The 16,087-nt window shown below is 46.9% G+C and overlaps 1 pseudogene; it reads right to left on the bottom strand.

The window, feature by feature from the left end:
* Window positions 1-1,485: 1,485 nt before the first annotated feature.
* The window catches only part of LOC129817119 (mediator of RNA polymerase II transcription subunit 23-like), a 56,866-nt pseudogene continuing 42,264 nt past the window's right edge, over window positions 1,486-16,087 (bottom strand).

Below are 16,087 nucleotides of genomic sequence, written 5' to 3'. Positions count from 1 at the left end.
AGGTGGGCCATGTTCTTTACCCGATTCCAGTTTACCGGTATAGACCGGGCTCCCAGAACGTAAAGGCGGATGCACTGTCCCGTTTATACGACTCGGACGATCGGCCCACCGAACCCACTCCCATCCTTCCCGCCTCTAGGCTGATAGCACCAGTGGTGTGGGAAGTGGACTCGGACATCGAGCGGGCGTTACGGGCGGAACCCGCTCCTCCTCAGTGTCCGGTGGGGCGGAAATACGCGCCGCTTGGTGTTTGGGACAAATTGATTCGGTGGGCTCACGTTCTACTCTCCTCGGGTCACCCTGGGGTGAAGAGGACAGTGGGGAGCCTTCGGGGGAGGTATTGGTGGCCTACCTTGGCGAGAGACGTTAGGGTTTATGTTTCCTCCTGTTTGGTATGCGCCCAGAGTAAGGCTCCTAGGCACCTTCCTAGAGGGAAGTTACAACCCCTCCCCGTTCCACAACGGCCTTGGTCGCACCTGTCCGTAGATTTTCTGACCGATCTTCCCCCGTCTCAGGGGAACACTACGGTACTGGTGATTGTGGATCGGTTCTCGAAGTCCTGTCGTTTCCTCCCGTTGCCCGGTATTCCTACAGCCCTACAGACTGCGGAGGCATTATTCACCCACGTCTTCCGGCACTACGGGGTGCCGGAGGACATTGTTTCTGATCGGGGCCCCCAATTCACGTCCCGAGTATGGAGGGCGTTTATGGAGCGTTTGGGGGTCTCGGTCAGCCTTACCTCCGGTTATCACCCTGAGAGTAATGGGCAGGTGGAGAGAGTGAACCAGGAGGTGGGTAGGTTTCTGCGGTCGTATTGCCAGGACCGGCCAGGGGAGTGGGCGAGATACATTCCCTGGGCCGAAATGGCCCAGAACTCACTACGCCACTCCTCTACTAACGTGTCCCCCTTTCAGTGTGTATTGGGGTACCAGCCGGTCCTGGCACCATGGCATCCGAGCCAGACCGAGGCTCCTGCGGTGGAGGAATGGGTGCAGCGCTCCAAGGAGACATGGAGAGCCGTCCAGGAATCACTTCAACAAGCTAGTGGACGGCAGAAGAGGAGTGCTGACCGCCACCGCAGTGAGGCCCCCGTGTTTGTACCGGGGGACAGGGTCTGGCTCTCGACCCGAAACCTGCCCCTCCGCTTGCCCTGCCAGAAGCTGGGTCCGCAGTGTGTAGGGCCCTTCAAAGTCCTGAGGAGAATAAACGAGGTGTGTTATCGATTACAACTCCCTTCCTATTATCGTATTAACCCCTCGTTTCATGTGTCTCTCCTCAGGCCAGTGGTAGCTGGTCCCCTGCAGGACGGTGAGGTACCGGAGGTCCCTCCTCCCCCTCTGGACATCGAGGGGACCCCGGCGTACAAGATACGGGCCATTCTGGACTCGAGACGCCGGGTGAGGGGCCTGCAGTACCTCGTGGACTGGGAGGGGTACGGTCCGGAGGAGAGGTGCTGGGTACCGGTGGGGGACATTTTGGATCCGTCTATGCTGAAGGATTTCCATCGCCTCCATCCGGATCGCCCTGCGGGTCGACCTCGAAGCCGGTGTCGGCGCGCTGCGGGAGCCGCGCGTCAGAGGGGGGGTACTGTCACGACTTCGACAGAGGGAGGCTCTCCTTCCCGTTCGGGTGGCGTTCGGCGGTCGTCGTCACCGGCCTATTAGCTGCCACTGATCCTTTTCTCCCCCTCCCTATGTGTTTATTGGGCGCACCTGTTTTGTATGAGGGGTAATTAGTTGGGCTTATTTAATCAGCCGGCATTCACGTTTCTTTGTGCGGGATTGTTTGCTTGTAAGTAGTGGTGTTGATTGTGTGCTACATGTTTTCTGGACTGAGTTATTTTACCCCGTGTCTGGGGTTGGTTATATTGTACACCCAGTGTGTTAATAGGGTGGACTAGATGGTCCGTGTTCATTAAAGAACATTTTGGATTTGGCACCTGCTGTTTCCTGCGTGTTGACTCTCTGACACCCAGGCCTTACACTCAATTCGTTGGGGCATGGACTCTACAAGGTGTCGAAAGCGTTTCACAGGGATACTGGCCCATGTTGACACCAATTTTCTTATTTGAAAATGTATATATATTATTTTTTTATTTATCCGTTATTTTCCCAGGTATGTTTACTGAGCACACGTTGTCATTTACAGCAACGACCTGGGGAATAGTTACACGGGAGAGGAGTGGGATGAATGAGCCAATCGATAACTGGGGATTATCAAGTGACCGTGATGGTGTGAGGGCCAGATTGGGAATTTAGCCAGGACACCGGGGTTAACACCCCTACTCTTACGATAAGTGCCATGGGATCTTTAATGACCTCAGAGAGTCAGGACACCCGTTTAACGTCCCATCCAAAAGAAGGCACCCTACACAGGGCAGTGTCCCCAATGACTGCCCTGGGGCAATGCTTCCCACAGTTGTGTCAAGTTGTCTGGATGTCCTTTGGGTGGGAGAGCATTGTTGATACACACAGGAAACTGAAAAACCCAGCAGTGTTGCAGTTCTTGACACAAACTAGTGCGCCTGGCACCTACTACCATACCCCGTTCAAAGGCACTTATATTTTTTGTCTTTCCCATTCACCCTCTGAATGGCACACATACACAATCCATGTCTCAAGGCTTAAAAATCCTTCTTTAACCTGTTTCCTCCCCTTCATCTACTCTGATTTGAAGTAGATTTAACAAGTGACATCAATAAGGGATAATAGCTTTCACCTGGATTCACCTGGTCAGTCTGTCATGTTAATGTTTTGTATACTCAGTGTATATCAACTCAACTCATTGTCAACTTGTTACATGCATGCACCTGTTACATGCATTGAGAGTGGTATGGTCGGAAAGAAAACATGAATAATATGGAAATTGCATTGTTTGAAACATCAGGAAAAAGCTATAGCCATGAAACGTTGACGTCTGGTGATGCACTCTGGGAAAACATTTGATGCATATTTCCTGGCGTCCGTCTCACATCTGCAGCTCATTGATTTGTGCCATTTGTGACTGTGTCACGTAATTAATGGCCATCCTGTTATCCAGAGCAGGGCTGGCTGTCTCTCCAGTCTTTAATGACAGCTCTGGCTGATTACTATTCATCGGGAGTCCCAGGGGCAGAACGCAAGGCAGCAGATGGAGGGGATCGGGCTGGGGAAAGGCTGGGGTCCTGAGGCTGAGCGTCTGAGAAACTGGAGGGCTGAGAAGCCCGAGAGGCTGGGGCTATTGGCCTGGGGGCAGGTGCTGAATGTCTGAGAAGCTGGGGAAAGGCTAAGGCTGAGAGTCTGGTGCAGGCTGGGGAAAGGCAAGGGCAGGGTCAGGCCAGATTAGACAGTCATGGATGCCCCATCAGCCTTCTGAGCAGGTTTCCAACAACAGGTCTGTCTGGCACACCGTATCGTTAATTCTCAGATGAGTGATTGTGGCATTTGGAGAAAGAGCTTGTCCCTGCTGGGAGAATAACAAGGACTGCAAATGCATTACATTTTCAGATGCAGTCAATATAAACATACTTGATAAAATACAATTGCAAGGGAAATAATGTAATAATGATGTAGAGTGCCTTCAGAAAGTGTTCAGAGCATACAGGTCGCAGTGGTGGGTAGAATATGGGGCTTTGGTGACAAAACGGATGGCACTGTGATAGACTGCATCCAATTTGCTGAGTAGGGTGTTGGAGGCTATTTTGTAAATTACATCGCAGAAGTCAAGGATCGGTAGGATGGTCAGTTTTACGAGGGTATGTTTGGCAGCATGGGTGAAGGATGCTTTGTTGCGAAATAGGAAGCCAATTCTAGATTTAATTTTGGAATGGAGATGCTTAATGTGAGTCTGGAAGGAGAGTTTACAGTCTAACCAGACATCTAGGTATTTGTAATTGTCCACATATTCTAAGTCAGAACCGTCCAGAGTAGTGATGCTAGACGGACGGGCAGGTGCAGGCAGCAATCGGTTGAAGAGCATGCATTTAGTTTTACTTGCATTTAAGAGCAGTTGGAGGCCACGGAAGGAGAGCTGTATGGCATTGAAGCTCGTCTGGAGGTTAGTTAACACAGTATCCAAAGAAGGGCCAGAAGTATACAGAATGGTGTTGTCTACATTGAGGTGGATCAGAGAATCACCAGCAGCAGAGCGACATCATTGATGTACACAGAAAAAAGAGTCGGCCCGAGAACTGAACCCTGTGGCACCCCCATAGAGACTGCCAGAGGTCCGAACAACAGGCTCACCGATTTGACACACTGAACTCTATCTGAGAAGTAGTTGGTGAACTAGGCGAAGCAGTCATTTGAGAAACCAAGGCCAATAAGAATGTGGTGATTGACAGAGTCGAAAGCCTAGGCCAGGTCGATGAATACAGCTGCACAGTATTGTCTTTTATCGACTACAGCAATATTGCGAGGCTATATACAGGGAATACCGGTACAGAGTCAATGTGCGGGGGCACCAGTTAGTTGAAGTAATTGAGGTAATATGTACATGTAGGTGGAGTTATTAAAGTGACTATGCATGGATAATAAACAGAGAGTAGCAGCAGCGTAAAAGAGGGATCTGGGTAGCCCTTTGATTAGTTGTTCAGGAGCCTTATGGCTTGGGGGTAGAAGCTGTTAAGAAGTCTTTTGGACCTAGATTTGGCGCTCTGGTACCGCTTGCCGTGCAGTAGCAGAGAGAACAGTCTATGACTTGGGTGGCTGGAGTCTTTGACAATTTTTAGGGCTATCCTCTGACGCCGCCTGGTATAGAGGTCCTGGATGGCAGGAAGCTTGGCCCCATTGATGTACTGGGCCGTGCGCACTACCCTCTGTAGTGTCTTGCGGTAGGAGGCCGTGCAGTTGCCATACCAGGCAGTGATGCAACCAGTCAGGATGCTCTCGATGGTGCAGCTGTAGAAACCTTTGAGGATCTGAGGACCCATGCCAAATCTTTTCAGTCTCCTGAGGGGCAATAGTCTTTGTCGTGCCCTCTTCACGACTGTCTTAGTGTGTTTGGACCATGATAGTTTGTTGGTGATGTGGACACCAAGGAACTTGAAGCTCTCAACCTGATCCACTCCAGCCTTGTCGATGAGAATGGGCACATGATCGGTCCTCCTTAGAGACTTACCCAGAAAGACTCACAGCTGTAATCAGTGCCAATGGTGATTCTAACATGTATTGACTCAGTGGGTTGAATAATATCTAATCATTATATATTCGTTTTTTTTGTTGTAAAATTGACTTTTTTTATTTATATTTTTACAGATGTTAGAATTTTTCTTCCACTTTGACAGAGTATTTTGTGTAGATCGTTGACAAAAAATGATAATTAAATCAATTTTAATCCCACTTTATAAGACAACAAAATATTTTGGCCCTGCAGCTGTTAACGGCAACTGAATAGGTGAGGGGTATAGCAATTACAGTACAGCCTACAATCAAACGTCAGACACAGCATGCACTTCCAGAAAAACAAACAGTTGTTTTTCATTTTGGATTAAAGAACTCAAAATTCGAAAACAAAAACAATCTTATGTTCAGCCTGTTCCCTTCAACAGAACATAAACTTTCAACCCTCGTACAAGTGGCATCACTTGTTTTAATTGACCGGCTCGGCTTGAACCAGGGATTACTGAAAGCAATCATGCTTATTGTAGCACCCGTGCAACCCTACAGAAAGGGCCTGATCCTCTGGACACAGGAAGCAGCAAAGCACCTTACCCAGACTGTCCCCACTCCCTCCCTTTCTCCCTCCCTCTCTCTTCAGTTCTTCCTCCTTATTTTTGCCCTCGCTCTCCCTCAGGCTCCCTGGAGTCACATTGGATCTCTAGTCTGGTCTGAAAGGTCTGGCTGGTCACTGTGACCATGGCAACTGCAGCAGTCCACCAATGGCAGGCCCTTGGAACCATTAACAGGAAGTAGAGGTGAGGTGGGAGCTGAAGACTTAACCAAGCCAAGACTCTCTGTAAAGGACAATATTTGTTTGGGCATCCTGGTTGTGTGGGAGAGAGTAAGGTTTGCTACTGGAAGACTTTGTGTACTTATTTATTAGTGACACTTTCTTTACATAATTCCATAAAGTAGAAATCTGAACCTAAAGTAACATCTATTCTCATAAATTAGATTGATCATGAGCAAGCGAAATTCGATTGGCCTGTGTTGCCTTTACCATGTATTTCTAAATCATCTTTTCCCAAATGATTTTATTATTGTCACGATCGTGTGGAGGATTGACGGACCAAAACGCAGCTTTAGGAAAATAAGCCATCTCCTTTTATTGGTGAAGAAGGCAAACGAAACAAACACACTTATGAACTAAACAAAACGATCGTGAAGCTAAACAACGATGTGCACACACTGGCTACAAACGTATCACATAGACAACTACTCACAACCAATGAAAGCCTATGGCTACCCTAAATAAGGCTCCCAATCAGAGACAACCGAAATCAGCTGTCTCTAATTGGGAACTCATTCAGGTAACCATAGACTCTCCTAGACAACTAAACATACATAGACAACGCTAGACACATGTACTCAACACAAACCCATATACTACACCAACAACCCCTTTACCATAGAAACACCCAAAACCAACAAAACACAAACATTCCCCATGTCATACCCTGACCTAACTAAAATAATAAAGAAAACAAAGAATACTAAGGCCAGGGCGTGACAATTATTATACTTCCTGAGATGAACTCTATTAATGTCACCCAGCAGCTACATATTATCAAATCCAAACAACAAACCATTAATGCCAAATAAACTCTTGGGTGGTTATCCAGGGACATAAATATGATGATACAATAATTGTGCAAATAGATCCCAGGGGTGTCACGTTAACTTTGTTTGTGGCACATAGCCAAGCTTCACGGTTGTTTTGTATTGTTTATTGTTTTTGTCGGCGTCATTTCTAATAAAAAGGAATATGTACGCTCACCACGCTGCACTTTGGTCCTCTTCATTCGACGGCCGTGACAAGGGGCATACAAAACATTTGAGAGGATGTGAGTAACTTAAACCCCTCTACATCTCAGACGACAAATACCCCGGTAAGTAGGCTAAGCATCTCAGTGATCATTTGTTTCGATGGGAGCTCGTTGCCACCTCCCTTTTACATATCCATCAATATTCAGGTCCTTTTTATATTGATTGACACATGTGCAATCAAAAGTCATGTGGTGTGAACGACCTGGAAGGGCAACTGGGAGAATAGATACTGTAAGGGTTAGTTCAGGAATGTATGAAGTGTGAACACTGATAAACCATTAGTGCCTTGCCACTGTCCTCCAGGACTCCACAGTATGCTGATTTTTACTGAGCTTCAGCATCAGCAACCACTTGATGCATTTCACGTGTCTCTCTATTATGCATGGGAATACTTGGGAACAGATTTCCAAAATGTAAATCACTTGTAGCTGATTTCCTGGTGTTTTTACAGTCTGCTATGTCCAACAATGAAAATTCTAAAATGTATGTTTTTTTGGCTTCGAAAACTTTGGGGGGGAGGGGGGAATAAAACCACCTGAGGGCCAAATCAGTTGGGGGATGCTGGTCTAAGCTACTATATTTCTCCAGTTTCCAACTGGAAAGATGGGAGAGAAAAAATGTAAAACCATATACTCAGCTAAATTTATATCAACAAGTGCTAGAGACATGATAGCAAATACACTGCCCCAGTTTTTTATCAAGAGCGTCTTTAAATTAGTGTCATTGCATACAGTACCAGAATTACAACCATCTTATACTGTATACATCATTCAGTGCAGCAGTTGACAGCTTTCTGAAACCTCTTTATAAAATCACAGCAGGCAAAGATTTTATTTATTTCTATAGATTATGCGAATCGCATAATCCATAGAACATCGCACTAGGCCTGGGCTTCTGGGGCTTCAACCCCAGATGTTTTTGGTCAAGCCAAACCTTTTGATTGGCAAATCAAGTCTTGTGAGTTTCCATAAGCACGCATCACTTGCACTATGCAGTATAAAACAACAAAAGGAGTGATGCGGTGTCTGCTGTGATTGGTCGAGATTTCACAATGCAGTGTAACACTCACATCCCTTGGCCCACCCCTACAGCACCAGTTAGATGTCATCACTCAGCCAAATGCCTGTCACTCAGTATGCGTGTCTATAAGAATCCTAAAGCATGGAAATGAATTACTAAGGTTAAGTAAATACATAAAAGATGATTACCCTATTCCCCTCGTCTATGAATTAATTTCCTATTCCAATGTGACATTAGTGTCCTCGGAAGGTGAAAGGCTCCTTTAGGAGAGAGTAGTGTTGTGCGTCTTAAGGAACACTGGACTCATTCCCGACAAGTTGCTATCTTATACTCTTTCTGAAAGAACTACCACTCGTACTGTACATAGTACCCACCTAAAATGACTTCCATTCCAGTTAGCACAGGCCTTGCAATAGTGCTGACATGAAATCACACATCCCCCCACTGACTGCTAGTGCTGTCATTTTGTTTGTCAGAGCCCCATCTCCAACGTGGTAATGTCTTAAGAGCCTGCTTTAGCAGAAACACCTAATTTACTGTCGATGTCTGAAAAATGATGGAAAAAAGCTACCGGCACTGAAGGCAGCAGGCAGGCAGTGGTAAGGTATGATTGACCCAAATTATACATTCATTTATGGTAGATATGAAGGTGTGTGCTTAGCATAACACGTCTAAAGGACTTTTCTGATCTATCACAACTGGTAAATCAAATAAACACAGGCACAGTCAGCCCCTAAAGAAAACCCTAGCAACATTGCAGTTTTTTCTATGTATAAGAGAATACTATATGAAACACCATCAAAGGACTAGACAAGGGAATCCACAAGAGGTTTGTAACGATGTACGCTGAGAGTTGGGAAGCAAGTTAAGGGAGTGAATACATTTAATTAATAAATGAACAAAGCAAGAAACAAACAGCACACCAACATAAAACAGAAACAATGACGTCTGGGGAAGAAACCAAAGGGAGTGACATAAAGGGCAGGTAATCAAGATGGAGTCCAGGTGAGTGTCATTATGCACGTAACTCTGGTGACAGGTGTGCGCCCTAACGAGCAGCCTGGTGACCTAGATGCCGGAGAGGGAGCACACGTGACAAGGTTAATTCTGATAATTCAGTCAAATCCAATAGACAGCTTCTTATTCTGCTTGAGGAGTTCTAGAGCATCCTCAGAACCAGTCAATCAATACTCATTCAAATCCATTCACATGTGTTCACACATCTCACTATGAGTGGATTGACTCACTCCAATCATGTGGAGATAGTGTTGTTAACACACTAAGCCTCTCCAGTCAGTTTGTGTTTAAAGAACAGTGAGTTGTTGACCCTGTTCTGACCTTAGTGTTTGTGTATCAACATACAGATGTAGGATCTTAATTTGAGACAGTTTGCTACAGCAGGAAAATAATCCTGCAACAAAAGGAAATGTGAAGTATGTGGATTATATTTAATGGACATTTTTGTTGGGGTTGATACATGTTTTCGTAAGGAAATATAAAGTCTGAAATTTCGAAGTGAAATTACAAACTTCAGAAGCCTTTTTAAAACTCAAGCACACTACAAGTTATCCTGCAACAGGGCAATCAAATTAAGATCATACATCTGTACAGACATCTGGCAGAGGTCCTGAGCTGACAGACTACAGATCCTTTCTACAGAACTCAGTACAGAATAACACAGACGATCAGACAAACAACAATCCAACACAGACTACAGGCTACTTGTCACGTTTCTGACCTTATTTACTTTGTTTTGTCTTTATTTTGTTGGTCAGGGCGTGAGTTGGGTGGGTATTATCTATGTTGTCTGTTTCTATGTGGGGTTTTCTAGTTTGGCCTGATATGGTTCTCAATCAGAGGCAGCTGTCATTCATTGTCTCTGATTTTGTCTCTGATTGGGAACCATATTTAGGTAGCCTGTTTTCACTGTTGGTTTGTGGGTGTTTGTTTCCTGTGTCTGTAAGGGCTGTCTCTCTCCTCATCCTCGGACGAGGAGAGGAGAGAAGGATCATCAGACCAAAATGCAGCATTCGGGAAGTAAGCCATCTTTTTATTATTAACGACGATGGCAACACGAAACAAAACACTTTCAAATATACAAAACAAGAAAACGACGTTGACGAAACGTAAACTCACGGACAGGAAACAGACGACATCAAAATAAACGAACAGCCAAACAGTCCCGTATGGTACATACATTCAACGACACAGGAGACAATCACCCACAAACAAACAGTGAGAACACCCTACCTAAATATGACTCTTAATTAGAGGAGAACGCAAAACACCTGCCTCTAAGAGCCATACCAGGCAACCAAAACCAACATAGAAACAGATAACATAGACTGCCCACCCAAAACACATGCCCTGACCTAAACACATACAAAAAACAACATAAAACAGGTCAGGACCGTTACAGTGTCAGTGTTTGTGCCACACGGGACTGTTTTCGGTTAGATTCACTTTGTTATTTTGTATTGTGTCATGTTCAGTTGTTTCTATTAAAACATGGACACTTACAACGCTGCGTTTTGGTCCGATCCCTGCTACACCTCCTCTTCAGACGAAGAGGAGGAAATCTGCCGTTACAGTACTAAGACATTTTTATTATTATTATTTAATGTGAAAAATACAACATAAACCACCTCTTTCATGATTAAGTGGGGAGTCACAAGGCACTGGACCATCTCATGTTATTACAAAGGAAGAGCAATAACAGAGCGAGAAGCAGACATCAACCCTGGTCTTTTATATACACACTAGGAGACCAATGATTGTAGAGGAAACACTTGTCTTTTTCCAATACACTCCTCAACAAGATCTATAAAAAGCACTATAAAGCTAAAGGTTATTTACATTTACATTTTACATTTAAGTCATTTAGCAGACGCTCTTATCCAGAGCGACTTACAAATTGGTGCATTCACCTTATGATATCCAGTGGAACAACCACTTTACAATAGTGCATCTAACTCTTTTAAGGGGGGGGGGGGGGGTTAGAAGGATTACTTTATCCTATCCTAGGTATTCCTTAAAGAGGTGGGGTTTCAGGTGTCTCCGGAAGGTGGTGATTGACTCCGCTGACCTGGCGTCGTGAGGAAGTTTGTTCCACCATTGGGGTGCCAGAGCAGCGAACAGTTTTGACTGGGCTGAGCGGGAACTGTACTTCCTCAGAGGTAGGGAGGCGAGCAGGCCAGAGGTGGATGAACGCAGTGCCCTTGTTTGGGTGTGGGGCCTGATCAGAGCCTGAAGGTACGGAGGTGCCGTTCCCCTCACAGCTCCGTAGGCAAGCACCATGGTCTTGTAGCGGATGCGAGCTTCAACTGGAAGCCAGTGGAGAGAGCGGGGTGACGTGAGAGAACTTGGGAAAGTTGAACATCAGACGGGCTGCGGCGTTCTGAATGAGTTGTAGGGGTTTAATGGCACAGGCAGGGAGCCCAGCCAACAGCGAGTTGCAGTAATCCAGATGGGAGATGACAAGTGCCTGGATTAGGACCTGCGCCGCTTCCTGCGTGAGGCAGGGTCGTACTCTGCGAATGTTGTAGAGCATGAACCTACAGGAACGGGTCACCGCCTTGATGTTAGTTGAACGACAGGGTGTTGTCCAGGATCACGCCAAGGTTCTTAGCACTCTGGGAGGAGGACACAATGGAATGGATGTTATAAAAAGTGAATGTCTGTGATGTGTAACAGTTCATGTCTGTGTCTCGGTTGTGTTTGGACTGACTGGCTGTTTTGAAGCTTTGGAACAAATCAAATCTTATTCGTCACATGCGCCGAATACGGTAGATGGTAGACCTTACTGTGAAATGCTTACAAGCCCTTAACCAACAGTGCAGTTCAAGAAGAGTTAAGAAAATATTTACCAAATAAACTAAAGTAAAAAGTAACACAAAATAACAATAACTAAGCTATATACAGGGGGTACCGAGTCAGTGTGCTGGGGTACAGGTTAGTTGAGGTAATTTGTACATGTAGGTAGGGGTGAAGTGACTATGCATAGATAATAAACAGCAAGTAGCAGCAGTGTACAAAACAAATGGAGGGGGGTCAATGTAAATAGCCTGGTGGCAATTTTATTAGTTGTTCAGCAGTCTTATGGCTTGGGAGTAGAAGCTGTTAAGGAGCCAAATGGTCCTAGACTTGGCGCTCAGGTACCGCTTGCGTTGCAGTAGCAGAGAAAACAGTCTATGACTTGGGTGACGGGATTCTCTGACAGTTTTATGGGCTTTCCTCTGACACCGCCTGGTATAGAGGTCCTAGACGGCAGGAAGCTTGGCCCCAGTGATGTACTGGGCCGTACGCACTACTCTCTGTAGCACCTTATGGTCAGAGGCCGAGCAGTTGCCATACCAGGCGGTGATGCAACCGGTAAGGATGCTCTCGATGATGCAGCTGTAGAACTTTTTGAGGATCTGGGGTCCCATGCCAAATCTTTTCAGTCTGAGGGGGAAGAAGTGTTGTCGTGCCCAATTCACGACTGTCTTGATGTGTTTGGACCATGATAGTTCGTTGGTGATGTGGACACCAAGGAACATGAACCTCGCGACCCGCTCTACTACAGCCCCGTCTGGTAATGAGGGCCTGTTCTGCCCGCCTTTTTACTGTAGTCCATGATCAGCTCCTTTGTCTTGCTCACATTGAGGGAGAGGTTGCTGTCCTGGCACCACACTGACAGTTTTGACCTTCTCCCTATAAGCTGTCTCATCGTTGTTGGTGATCAGGCCTACCACTGTTGTGTCGCCAGCAAACTTAATGATGGTGTTGGAGTCGTGTTTGGCCACACGGTCGTTGGTGAACAGGGAGTACCGGAGGGGTCTACGTACACACCCCTGAGGGGCCCCAGTGTTGAGGATCAGCGCGGCAGACGTGTTACCATCTGGGGACGGCCTGTCAGGAAGTCCAGGATCCAGTTGCAGAGGGAGGTGTTTAGTCCCAGGGTCCTTAACTTAGTAATGAGCTTTGAGGGCACTATGGTGTTGAACGCTGAGCAAGAGTCAATTAACAGCATTCTCACAAAGGTGTTCCTTTTGTTCAGGTGGGAAAGTGCAGTGTAGAGTGCGATTGAGATTGCGTCATCTGTGGATCTGTTGGGGCGGTATTGGAATTGGAGTGGATCTAGGGTATCCGGGAGGATGCTGTTGATGTGAGCCATGACCAGCCTTTCAAAGCACTTCATGGCTGCCGACGTGAGTGCTACTGGGCAGTATTCATTTAGGCAGGTTACCTTCGCTTCCTTGGGCACAGGGACTATGGTGGTCTGCCTGAAACATATAGGTATTACAGACTCCGTCAGGGAGAGGTTGAAAATGTCAGTGAAGACACTTGCCAGTTGGTCCGCGCATGCTTTGAGTGCACGTCCTGGTAATCCGTCTGGCCCTGTGGCTTTGTGAATGTTGACCTGTTTAAAGGTCTTGCTCACATCGGCTACCGAGAACGTTATAACACAGTCATCCAGAACAGCTGGTGTTCTAGTGCATACTTCAGTGTTGCTTGCCTCGAAGCGAGCATAAAAGGCATTTACCTTGTCTGGTAGGCTTGCATCACTGGGCAGCTCGCATCTGGGTTTCCCTTTGTAGTCTGTAATAGTTTTCAAGCCCTGCCACATCCGACGAGCATCAGAACGGGTGTAGTAGGATTCAATCTTAATCCTGTATTGACGCTTTGCATGTTTGATGGTTCATCTGAGGGCATAATGGGATTTCTTATAAGCATCCGGATTAGTGTCCCGCTCCTTGAAAGCGGCAGCTCTAGCCTTTAGCTCGATGTGGATGTTGCCTGTAACCCATGGCTTCTGGTTGGGATATGTACATACGGTCACTGTTGGGACGACGTCGTCGATGCACTTATTGAAGAAGCCGATGACTGACTGAGGTGGTATACTCCTCAATGCCATTGGATGAATCCCAGAACATATTCCAGTCTGTGCTAGCAAAACACACCACAGCACTGGGTCGTTGCATGGTCACTCTCAGGAGACCAGACTCTCGGGATCATATTGTTTGTTTGCAACCCTGACCTACACATTCATGGAGTGTGTCCATCTCAATACTTCAGCTGGTGTCAGTGGGACCACGGCCATGGTGCTTGTAGACTCCTCCCTTGGTGTGGGTGTGTTATTGGGCTACAGACAGAGGGAGGTTGGAGGGGCTGGGGTTGCTCTGGGGGGCGAGTGAGGACAGAGGAGGAGGGCTGGGGAACGCTGGCGGCTGCAGGCTCCATCTTGCTGCTGTGGGTGATAGGTGCGTCTCGTGGCCGGACGCAGGGTCATGATGACCTTCATCTGGGAACACGCACGCACGCACGCACACACACACACACACACACACATTAGCAGGCTCTTAACATTAGACACTCAACACTAGGAAATACGAGAGATAAGCTGGGCTCTCAGTCAGAGGACTGAGGAGGGAGGAGAATTAAACTAATCTCTGCTCTACTTCTACTGAGGAGAGACGACAACTCCAGCCTCAGACGCTGAAATGAAGTGGGACGCTGCAGAGAGTGACATCAAAGCTAATTGCAAGACGAAATGTTTGGAGGACAAACAAATTATATATTTTTTTATTTGGGGTGTTGATAATATAGTTAGAGGAGGCGAGGAGAGGCTGGACAAATGGTGTGTCGCACGTCTCATTAACACAACGCTAGAGTGAAAAAGCGAAACATTTCTAAGAATGGCAATTTTTATCAATGAGCTGTCCAGGGGGTGGCAGGCTGGTCAACAGCAGAATTGCAGATTAATGGGAAGCCACAGTGCAGCCCAGGGAAGAGACACCGCCTCTGGGGAGAGGAGCCAATACCAAGGACCGTAACTCTCCCTCTCTCTTCTCAGCAAATAACAGGATTTCTCCCTGAGCCAGCTAATCCCCCTTCAATCTACCAAGCTATTGTTCATTTTCTTGAGGTTAAACCTGGAGAGATGGGGGACCAGCCCTGGGACCTACCTCAGGGCCACACGCACATGTTACACATACAAACGTGCGCACACACGGCACGTGCACACACACATACACATACCCACCCACACACCCACCATCAGCTCTATTCTCTCTAAAAGTCGAGGGAGTGTGAAAAGGAATTTCATTTACAGGCCTTTTGTGTGGAATTGTATGGTGTATTCGGCTTATACTGGGATATGGGGGAGGAAAGGAGGGGGGATATATGGACAGAAGTGGCCATAGGTCAGTACCTCCAGCATACAGTGGGTCCTCTCCTGTTGGAAGCGCTGGAGGAAGGGCCCCACCAGGTGGTCCACATAGAGGAGTTGGAACTCTGTCTTTTCTATGGGCTTCAGCACCTCAGCCAGGAACCTGGGGAGGGAGGAGATGTTAGATGTCTCCTCGAGAAAGATGGAGACTGAAGAGGAGAGAATGGACTGCTCTCTCAAAGACATACTGGGAAAGAGGAGAAATGAAGAAAAACATCTCTACATAAATTCATGAAAGGCTTTGTAAAGCCAAGGACCTGATGCTAAGTGACTAAGGCTCTCACTGTGAGAGCTGTGTGCAAATGGAAGAAGACAATGGAGGCACTGAATTTGAATGATAAACTAAAGGCTTTTCTGAATGAACAGACAGCGGATAAAACACCAGATGTACAGCAGAACAAAAGCTTCAGAGTGTGTTTGCAGATGACAAGATAGATCCCAGGTGTGTGTGTCTGTCTGTGTGTGTTTGCACACAGAGTTTATTCAGAGCGAGAACCATGTGTGTTCTGTGTTTCAGAAGCGTCAGTGTGAGGCCTACACACTCGGCTGCCTGTGCCACTAGGGGTGTCTCGTCACCGGGCTCTGCCGTCAGAATGCTGCGGTGCCCGCTGAGATCTCCCATGTCTCATGTTCCGCCCTCCCACACATCACGGCCCACACTGATAGCATTTCCATCTGCTTCACAGTAATGTAATCTCAGCAGGACATAGCTCTGCTGTCGTTTCACATGACAGTCCGTCGGAGCAGGAAAGGCACTTGCTGACACTTTAGGGATTCCAGCGAGGCCTGAACAAGGCCTGAACACACAGTTATGGGGGAGATATTCCCAGGCTAGATGAGAGGCCCTGCTGAGCTAAGCCTAAACTGGGCCTGGGAGGCAGCAGGACTTTAA

This window comes from Salvelinus fontinalis, chromosome 20 (genome assembly GCF_029448725.1).
Source record: "Salvelinus fontinalis isolate EN_2023a chromosome 20, ASM2944872v1, whole genome shotgun sequence".
NCBI lineage: Eukaryota > Metazoa > Chordata > Actinopteri > Salmoniformes > Salmonidae > Salvelinus > Salvelinus fontinalis.
This window is presented reverse-complemented; position numbering and strand designations above follow the sequence as displayed.